This window comes from Oncorhynchus mykiss, chromosome 4 (assembly GCF_013265735.2).
Source record: "Oncorhynchus mykiss isolate Arlee chromosome 4, USDA_OmykA_1.1, whole genome shotgun sequence".
NCBI classification, from domain to species: domain Eukaryota; kingdom Metazoa; phylum Chordata; class Actinopteri; order Salmoniformes; family Salmonidae; genus Oncorhynchus; species Oncorhynchus mykiss.
The window spans coordinates 7,656,025-7,667,104 of record NC_048568.1 but is presented as its reverse complement, the minus strand read 5'-3'; positions in this window follow the sequence as shown (position 1 = coordinate 7,667,104).

Genomic DNA, 11,080 nt, shown 5'->3' with positions numbered 1-11,080 from the left:
AATTTCGTCAAGTGATTTTATACTGTTCTGGGAATAGCGTTCCATGACGCTGGGTCATGTCTGTGCTCACAGGGGCATGGCCACTGACTAGTTAAACTTTACATGGAAGACAATTCTCTCAATTTAAAGGTTAACATCACATTTACATAATTTCATCTTTTCTCATTCATTTTATACAAGAATTAGAAGCAAACCCCATAATTGAGAAATGGACACATTCAGATATGTGTTTCCTGGCCCTCATGAGATCACCAAATGAAACACACTCGTCATAACTGTCCCTTAAGTTCTGCGGACCATTCCCACATTCTCAACAGTAGAAATATTGTTTAATTCTCCCATTTTGGGGATTTGGAGTTTGGCCTAGGCTTTGTTCTGGGAGACTCTCTCCCTCAAGACTGCATGGCAGTTTCTACCTGGTATTTATGACCTGAGGTAAAAAACCTTGGTTAGGAGAGAGAGTGAGAGAGGAGTGGGAGCCATGATCTACATCCAGAAAGGGCCACGAAATGACACCTCTTTCTCTCTCACATTATCTATCTCTCTCACAACCGCTCGGACTTAGAAGGGTTAATTGTAGGCACATACTACAAAATAAGGGCCTGTCATGCAAAATAATGTCCCCCGGCCAAATACTGTCCCCCTCTGTCACAATGGGATTCGATAAACTATTAGCGTCCGTTGCTATATCAACGGTATGATGACCTAATGATTCAAATTTTGGAGATCATTGCAGACAAAATTACGTTATTTTCATCATCACTATGCAAACAAGGCTGATTTCCACAGCAATTCCACTGTTTAAACAAGTTTTGTTTAACTAATAAAATGAAAACATTAATTTGAACTACTTGTGGGTACCTTGTTAACATTACTACCTGTCATTTAAATTGATTTTTATTTGGATTTCATGTAATGGACATAAACAAAAGTCAAAATTGGTGAAGTGAAATAAAAAATAAAAAAATAATTAAAAACTGAAAAGTGGTGCATGCATATGTATTCACCCCTTTTGCTATGAAGCCCTTAAATAAGATCTGGTGCAACCAATTACCTTCAGAAGTCACAGGATTAGTTAGATTACACACAGGTGGACTTTATTTAAGTGTCACATGATCTGAAAGAACCCCGGAGTCTGCAAGACCACTAAGCAAGGGGCACCACCAAGCAAGCAGCACCATGAAAACCAAGGAGCTCTACAAACAGGTCAGGGACAAAGTTGTGGAGAAGTACAGATCAGGGTTGGGTAATAAAACAATATCCAAAACTTTGAACATCCCCCGGAGCACCATTAAATCCATTATTAAAAATTGAAAAGAATATGGCAACACAACAAACCTGCCAAGAGAGGGACGCCCACCAAAACTCACGGACCCGGCAAGGAGGGCATTAATCAGAGAGGCAACAAAGAGACCAAAGATAACCCTGAAGGAGCTGCAAAGCTCTACAGTGGAGATTGGACTATCTGTCCATAGGACCACTTTAATCTCTGACCAGAGCTTAAATAAAAAAATAAGCAAACACATTTTGTGTTCACCAAAAAGCATGAGGGAGACTTCCCAACTCTATGGAAGACGGTACTCTGGTCAGATGAGACTAAATTGAGATTTATGGCCATCAAGGAAAACGCAATGTCTGGCCCAACACCTCATCACCCCGAGTTCACCATCCCCATCCATGTTTTTCATCGGCAGGGACTGGGAAACTGGTCAGAATTGAAGGAATGGTGGATGGCGCTAAATACAGGGAAATTCTTGAGGGAAACCTGTTTGAGTCTTCCAGAGATTTGAGACTGGGATGGAGGTTCACCTTCAAGCAGGACAATGACCATAAGCATACTGCTAAAGTAACACTTGAGTGGTTTAAGGGGAAACATTTAAATGTCTTGGAATGGCCTAGTCAAAGCCCAGACCTCAATCCAATTAAGAATCTCTGGTATGACTTAAAGATTGCTGTACACCAGGGGAACCCATCCAACTTGAAGGATCTGGAGCAGTTTTGCTTTGAAGAATGGGCAAAAATCCCAGTGGCTAGATGTGTCAAGCTTATAGAGACATACCCCAAGAGACTTGCAGCTGTAATTGCTGCAAAAGGTGGCTCTACAAAGTATAGACTTTGGGGGGTGAATAGTTATGCAAGCTCATGTTTTCAGTTTTTTTTGTCTTATTTCTTGTTTGTTTCACAAAACATATTTTGCATCTTCAAAGTGGCAGGCATGTTGTGTAAATCAAATGATACAAACCCCAAATAAATCTATTTTTATTCCAGATTGTAAGGCAACAAAATAGGAAAATTGATAAGGGGGGATGAATACTTTCGCAAGCCACTGTACATTTCGGAAATGGCAAAGAAAACGTGTAATCTGCTTGACACCATTAAAGTTACTTACCTCACAGATCACCAAGGCAGCTAATTTCCACTCCAATTATTTGCAAATACATTTGATTCATACACTGGCTTGTTTAGCTGTCATGTTTTAATTTTCACCTGCAAAACCCTTATCTACACTGAAATAATATCATTTCAGTAGTCCTCTATTTTGATTATTTATAGCATAGCTCATATATAGTTGAAGTCGGAAGTTTACACACCTTAGCCAAATACATTTAAACTTGAATTTTCACAATTCCTGACATTTAATCCAAGTAAAGATTCCCTGTCTTAGGTCAGTTTGGATCACCACTTTATTTTAAGAATGCGAAATGTCAGAATAATAGTAGAGAATTATATATTTCAGCTTTTATTTCTTTCGTCACATTCCCAGGGGGTCAGACTTTACATACACTCAATTAGTATTTGGTAGCATTTCCTTTAAATTGTTTAACTTTGGTCAAACTTTTCTGGTAGCCTTCCACAAACTTCCCACAATATGTAGGGTGAATTTTGGCCCATTCCTCCTGACAGAGCTGGTGTAACTGAGTCAGGTTTTTAGGCCTCCTTGCTCGCACACGCTTTTTCAGTTCTGCCCACACATTTTTTTTATAGGATTGAGGTCAGGGTTTTGTGATGTTTACTCCAATACCTTGATTTTATTGTCCTTAAGCCATTAAATGTATTTGGCTAAGATGTATGTAAACGTTTGACTTCAACTGTGTCTATTGTAGATCCTAGGACACAACAATGAATAATGTGGAAGAAATAAATACCATACAACTTACAATAATAAAGCTTGTGAAACAGCTGTGAAAACCAACCTGGCAATATTTAATATTTTAATACATTAACTTTTATAGTTTTTGGTACAGTTGTCATTATTTTATTTTCACAGATTTGTTGTACAATCACATTGCAATCATAGACTAAAATTCTGAATTATGGTGTGTTGAATTATACCTGTCACTTGTTCTCAACAGGCAGCCAGAGTGACTTGAAGGGGGACTTGAAGAGTGAGACAGGCACTGCTGCTCTTTTTGTTCTGTGTTTGTAGTGCTAGTGTTTAGTTAATCTGTGTATCTCACATATTATGTGCCCAGTATGGTAGAGCAAGAACTTTCTTAGCAGATAATGACAACAGTAGCTGTAGATGATGTAATGAAAAGTTGGGTGGTTTGTAATGGAGGACATCAGGTGGATCCACGTCTGGGTTTTGGGCAGAACACCTAGCTCCTGGAGAACAAGAGCAGAGTTATAGGGAACAAGGTTGGAGAGAGAGACGTAAACAAGCAAACACACAGGAGAAAATTTGATGGATTGATGGATTAGTGCGGTGTTACAAAATAAATTAACAGCGGGTAATCTCAGTCCGTGCCTGAAACCCACATCAGGTGAGGTTTCAGTGATCTGAAAGTACGTTATTCAAAAAGAGCAATAGACAAACAACACTAAGTCAATCACAAATTTGAAAGACTACAGTATATGCAATAATTCTATGTACAATTGCATCGTTTACCTCAGTCAACAGCTGCGGCTCATATCCGTACTTGGCCTGGATGCTGATGTTGTTTGCAAAGAATTACCTTCAGGTTGTTCTCCCACCCTTCCTGGTATCAAAAGACTTGCCCATGGCAGTCTTGAGGGTCTGGTTGGTCAATTCACCAAACATGGAGGGGGTAGGAAAACGATATCTATTGACAATGTAAGATATTTAAATATGTTTGATTATGTACCATGGAAAAACAAATTGTAAAAAATAAATAACAAACCATTGGTGACCGAATATAACCTACAACATACAGACCCCAACCAGAAGCCATGGAGTACAGGCAACATTAACACTGAGCTAAAGGGTAGAGCTGCCGCTTTCAAGGAGCGTGACTCTAACCCGGAAGCTTATAAGAAATCCTGCTATGCCCACCGACAAACCATCAAACAGGCAAAGGGTCAATAAGACTAAGAATGAATCGTACTACACCGGCTCCGATGCTCGTTGGATGTGGCAGGGCTTGCAAACCATTAAAGACTACAAAAGGAAGCACAGCCGAGAGCTGCCCAGTGACACAAGCCTACCAGACGAGCTGAAAAACTTCTATGCTCGCTTCGAGGCAAGTAACACTGAAACATGCATGAGAGCATCAGCTGTTCCGGATAACTGTGTGATCACGCTCTCCGCAGCCAATGTGAGTAACACCTTTTAAACATGTCAACATTCACAAGGCCAGACTGATTACCAGGACGTGTACTCTGAGCATGTGAACTGGGAAGTGTCTTCTGACATTTTCAACCTCTCCCTGAGTCTGTAATACCAACATGTTTCAAGCAGACCATCATAGTCCCTGTGCCCAAGAACACTAAAGTAACCGGCCTAAATGACTACCGACCCGTAGCACTAATGTCTGTAGTCCCTTAGGAGTGTGTGCTCAGTCCCCTCCTGTACTTCCTGTTCACTCAAGACTGCACAGCCAGGTACAATTCCAACACTTAAGTTTTCTGATGACACAACAGTGGTAGGCCTGATTATATGTCACCAAGATGGCATAGCAGTCAGACGTCTTTTGTCGTGTCATATATATATATATATATATATATATATATATATATATATATATATATATATATATATATATATATATATATATATATATATATATATATATATATATATATATATATATATATATATATATTATATACACATACACACACACTGCTCAAAAAAATAAAGGGAACACTAAAATAACACATCCTAGATCTGAATGAACATTTTCTTTACATAGTTGAATGTGCTGACAACAAAATCACACAAATTATCAATGGAAATCAAATGTATCAACCCATGGAGGTCTGGAATGGGAGTCACCCTCAAAATTAAAGTGGAAAACTACACTACAGGCTGATCCAACTTTGATGTAATGTCCTTAAAACAAGTAAAAAAAAGGCTCAGTAGTGTGTGTGGCCTCCACGTGCCTGTATGACCTCCCTACAACGCCTGGGCATGCTCCTGATGAGGTGGCGATGGTCTCCTGATGGATCTCCTCCCAGACCTGGACTAAAGCATCCGCCAACTCCTGGACAGTCTGTGGTGTGGCGTTGGTGGATGGAGCGAGACATGATTCCCAGATGTGCTCAATTGGATTCAGGTCTGGGGAACGAGCGGGCCAGTCCATAGCATCAATGCCTACCTCTTGCAGGAACTGCTGACACACTCCAGCCACATGTCTTGCATTAGGAGGAACCCAGGGCCAACCGCACCAGCATATGGTCTCACAAGGGGTCTGAGGATCTCATCTTGGTACCTAATGGCAGTCAGGCTACCTCTGGCGAGCACATGGAGGGCTGAGCGGCCCCCAAAAGAAATGCCACCCCACACCATGACTGACCCACCGCCAAACCGGTCATGCTGGAGGATGTTGCAGGCAGCAGAAGGTTCTCCACGGCGTCTCCAGACTCTCACGTCTGTCACATGTGCTCAGTGTGAACCTGCTTTCATCTGTGAAGAGCACAGGGCGCCAGTGGCGAATTTGCCAATCTTGGTGTTCTCTGGCAAATGCCAAACGTCCTGCACGGTGTTGGGCTGTAAGCTCAACCCCCACCTTTGGACATCAGGCCCTCATACCACCCTCATGGAGTCTGTTTCTGACCGTTTGAGCAGACACATGCACATTTGTGGCCTGCTGGAGGTCATTTTGCAGGGCTCTTGCAGTGCTCCTCCTGCTCCTCCTTGCACAAAGGCGGAGGTAGCGGTCCTGCTGCTGGGTTGTTGGCCTCCTACGGCCTCCTCCACGTCGCCTGATGTACTGGTCTGTCTCCTGGTAGCGCCTCCATGCTCTGGAAACTACGCTGACAGACGCAGCAAACCTTCTTGCCACAGCTCGCATTGATGTGTCATCCTGGATGAGCTGCACTACCTGCGCCACTTGTGTGGGTTGTAGACTCCATCTCATGCTACCACTAGAGTGAAAGCACCACCAGCATTCAAGTGACCAAAACATCAGCCAGGAAGCATAGGAACTGAGAGGTGGTCTGTGGTCACCAACTGCAGAACCACTCCTTTATTGGGGGTGTCTTGCTAATTGCCTATAATTTCCACCTGTTGTCTATTCCATTTGCACAACAGCATGTGAAATGTATTGTCAATCTGTGTTGCTTCCAAAGTGGACAGTTTGATTTCACAGAAGTGTGATTGACTTGGAGTTACATTGTGTTGTTTAAGTGTTCCCTTTATTTTTTTGAGCAGTATGTATGTATGTATGTATGTATGTATGTATGTATGTATGTATGTATATTTACAACTTTCTTCGCATACCTTTTTTATATATATTTTTTTATTTTCCATAAACTCATCTTCAAACTCTCCTGCAACCCGCCTCACCAATTTAATGTTTTTTTAAAGTATTATTTACCTCAAATAATCCTCCATAGAAGCTAATCCAGAAGCTAGTTAGCTTCTTTACTGGCTAATTGTTAGTAGTCGGCTAACCACGGTTTGTAGTCATCAGCTATCCTTTAGCTCGAAAATCTATCGCCAGTTTTGCACGGCGCTGCTCGGACCGGACCTATTTTTCTCTCCATGTCCCTGGATTTCAACCCGCAAACTCTGGACATTTATACCTGGATCTCGCAGCTAGCTAGCTGCTATCCGTGTGACTATCTGCTTACGTCGATTCCGGAGCAAACATAAATTATTCCGGAGCTAGCCAGCTGAGGAGTTCCATCAGTCACTCCTGGGCTACAATCACCTATCTGGACCCGTTTTACTGCCAACGCGGAGCCCCACCGGGCCTTCACAACTGGACTACCGACGTTATCTGCCCGAGTGAGTTCTCCAGCTGGCTCCTCCGTCGCGACATTACCTGAACGCCCATCTGCGGTCCGCTAATCGTTAGGTCTATTCAGATAGCAGCCGATAAGACAGCTATCAGAATTTTTTTTTTTTTCTTGGGCCTCTATAACTATCTTTTTTTATTTGCGAATTGGATTGATCCCCTCCACCATACGGAACCCCACTAATCCTATCGACGGAAACGCACAAGGTGGCTAAAAACAGACCTCCATCCTATGCTAGCTTGCTACGATAGCCCGGCTAGCTGTCTGAATCGCCATGACCCCAACCAACCTCACTACTCACTGGACCCTTTTGATCACTCAACTAAGCATGCCTCTCCTCAATGTCAATATGCCTTGTCCATTGCTGTTCTGGTTAGTGTTTATTGGCTTATTTCACTGTAGAGACTCTAGTCCTGTTCACTATACCTTATCCAACCTATTAGTTCCACCACCCACACATGCGTTAACATCTCCTGGTTTCTAGAGACAATATCTCTCATCACTCAATACCTAGGTTTAACTCCACTGTATTCACATCCTACCATACCTTTGTCTGTACATTACACCTTGAAGCTATTTTATCGCTCCCAGAAACCTCCTTTTACTCTCTGTTCCAGACGTTCTAGACAACCAATGCTCATTGCTTTTAGCCGTACCCTTTTCCTACTCCTCCTCTTTTCCTCTGGTGATGTAGAGGTGAATCCAGGCCCTGCAGTGCCTAGCTCCACTCCTATTCCCCAGGCGCTCTCTTTTGATGACATCTGTAACCGTAATAGCCTTGGTTTCATGCATGTTAACATTAGAAGCCTCCTCCCTAAGTTTGTTTTATTCACTGCTTTAGCACACTCTGCCAACCCGGATATTCTAGCTGTGTCTGAATCCTGGCTTAGGAAGACCACCAAAAATTCTGAAATTTTCATCCCAAACTACAACATTTTCTGAAAAGATAGAACTGCCAATGGGGGCAGTCTAGGGGGCAACACCAAAGGGTGTTGCAATCTACTGCAAAGAGAGCCTGCACTATCCAGGTCTGGACCCAAACAATTTGAACTTCTACTTTTAAAAATCCACCTCTCTAAAAACAAGTCTCTCACTATTGCCGCCTGCTATAGACCACCCTCTGCCCCCAGCTGTGCACTGGACACCATATGTGAACTGATGGATGGGGGGCAATCTTCAGAGTTCGTGCTGCTAGGCGACCTAAACTGGAACATGTTTAACACCCCAGCCACCCTACAATCTAAGCTTGATGCCCTCAATCTTACACAAATTATCAATGAACCTACCAAGTACCTCCCCAAAGCCGTAAACACGGGCACCCTCATAGATATCACCCTAACCAACTTGCCCTCTAAATACACCTCTGCTGTCTTCAACCAAGATCTCAGCGATCATTGCCTGCATCCGTAATGGGTCAGCGGTCAAACGACCTCCACTCATCACTGTCAAACGCTCCCTGATAAAGCTCAGCGAGCTGGCCTTTCTAATCAACCTGGCCGGGGTATCATGGAAGGATATTGATCTCATCCCGTCAATAGAGGATGCCTGGTTATTTTTTTAAATGCCTTCCTAACCATCTTACACAAGCATGCCCCATTCAAGAAATGTAGAACCAGGAACAGATACAGCCCTTGGTTCTCCCCAGACCTGCCTGCCCTTAACCAACACCATAACATCCTATGGCGTTCTGCATTAGCATCGAACAGCCCCCGTGATATGCAGCTTTTCAGGGAAGCTAGAAACCATTATACACAGGCAGTTAGAAAAGCCAAGGCTAGCTTGAAAAAGCTAGCCTTGGCTTTTCTAACTGCCTGTGTATGTGTGAAATTTGCTTCCTGCAACACTAACTCAAAAGTTCTGGGACACTGTAAAGTCCATGAAGAATAAGAACACCTCCTCCCAGCTGCCCACTGCACTGAAGATAGGAAACACTGTCACCACTGATAAATCCACTACAACTGAGAATTTCAATAAGCGTTTTTTTACAGCTGGCCATGCATTACACCTGGCCACCCCTACCCCGGTCAACAGCACTGCAACCCCCACAGCAACTCGCCTAAGCCTTCCCCATTTCTCCTTCTTCCAAATCCAGTCAGCTGATGTCGTGAAAGAGCTGCAAAATCTGGACCCCTACAAATCAGCCGGGCTAGACAATCTGGGCCCTTTCTAAAATGATCTTCCGAAATTGTTGCCACCCCTATTAGTAGCCTGTTCAAACTCTCGTGTCGTCTGAGATTCCCAAAGATTGGAAAGCAGCTGCGGTCATCCCCCTCTTCAAAGGGGGGAACACTCTTGACCCAAACTGCTACAGACCTATATCTATCCTACCCTGCCTTCCTTAGGTCTTCGAAAGCCAAGTCAACAGATTACCGACCATTTCGAATCTCACCATACCTTCTCTGCTATGCAATCTGGTTTCAGAGCTGGTCATGGGTGCACCTCAGCCACGCTCAAGGTCCTAAACGATATCTTAACCGCCATCGATAAGAAACATTACTGTGCAGCCGTATTCATTGACCTGGCCAAGGCTTTTGACTGTCAATCACCACATCCTCATCGGCAGACTCGACAGCCTTGGTTTCTAAAAATGATTGCCTCGCTTGGTTCACCAACTACTTCTGAGAGAGTTCAGTGTGTCAAATCGGAGGGTCTGTCATCTGGACCTCTGGCAGTCTATGGGGGTGCCACAGGGTTCAATTCATGGACCGACACTCTTCCGGGTATACATCAACGATGTCGCTCTTGCTGCTGGTGAGTCTCTGATCCACCTCTATGCAGACGAAACCATCCTGTATACTTCTGGCCCTTCTTTGGACACTTAACAACCCTCCAGGCAAGCTTCAATGCCATAACTCCTTCCGTGGCCTCCAATTGCTCTTAAATACAAGTAAAACTAAATGCATGCTCTTCAACCAATCGCTGCCTGCACCTGCCCGCCTGTCCAACATCACTACTCTGGACTGCTTAGAATATGTGGACAACTACAAATACCTAGATGCCTGGTTAGACTGTAAACTCTCCTTCCAGACTCACATCAAACATCTCCAATCCAAAGTTAAATCTAGAATTGGCTTCCTATTTCACAACAAAGCATCCTTCACACATGCTGCAAAACATACCCTTGTAAAACTGACCATCCTACCAATCCTCGAATTTGTCTATCATTTACAAAATAGCCTCCAATAACCTACTCAACAAATTGGATGCAGTCTATCACAGTGCCATCCGTTTTGTCACCAAAGCCCCATATACTACCCACCATTGCGACCTGTACGCTCTCGTTGGCTGGCCCTCGCTTCATACTCGTCGCCAAACCTACTGGCTCCATGTCATCTACAAGACCCTGCTAGGTAAAGTCCCCCCTTATCTTAGCTCGCTGGTCACCATAGCATCACATACCTACTGGAGCGCATGCTACAGGTAGATCTCTCTGATCACCCCCAAAACCAATTATTTCTTTGGCCGCCTCTCCTCCCAGTTCTCTGCTGCCAATGACTGGAACGAACTACAAAAACCTCTGAAACTGGAAACACTTATCTCCCTCACTAGCTTTAAGCACCAGCTGTCAGAGCAGCTCACAGATCACTGCACCTGTACATAGCCCACCCATAATTTAGCCCAAACAACTACCTTTTTCCCTACTGTATTTATTTATTTTATTTATTTATTTATTTATTTTGCACCCCATTATTTTTATTTCTACTTTGCACATTCTCCACTGCAAATCTACCATTCCAGTGTTTTACTTGCTATATTGTATTTACTTTGCCACCATGGCCTTTTTTTGCCTTTACCTCCCTTATCTCACCTCATTTGCTCACATCGTATATAGACTTGTTTCTACTGTATTATTGACTGTACGTTTGTTTTACTCCAT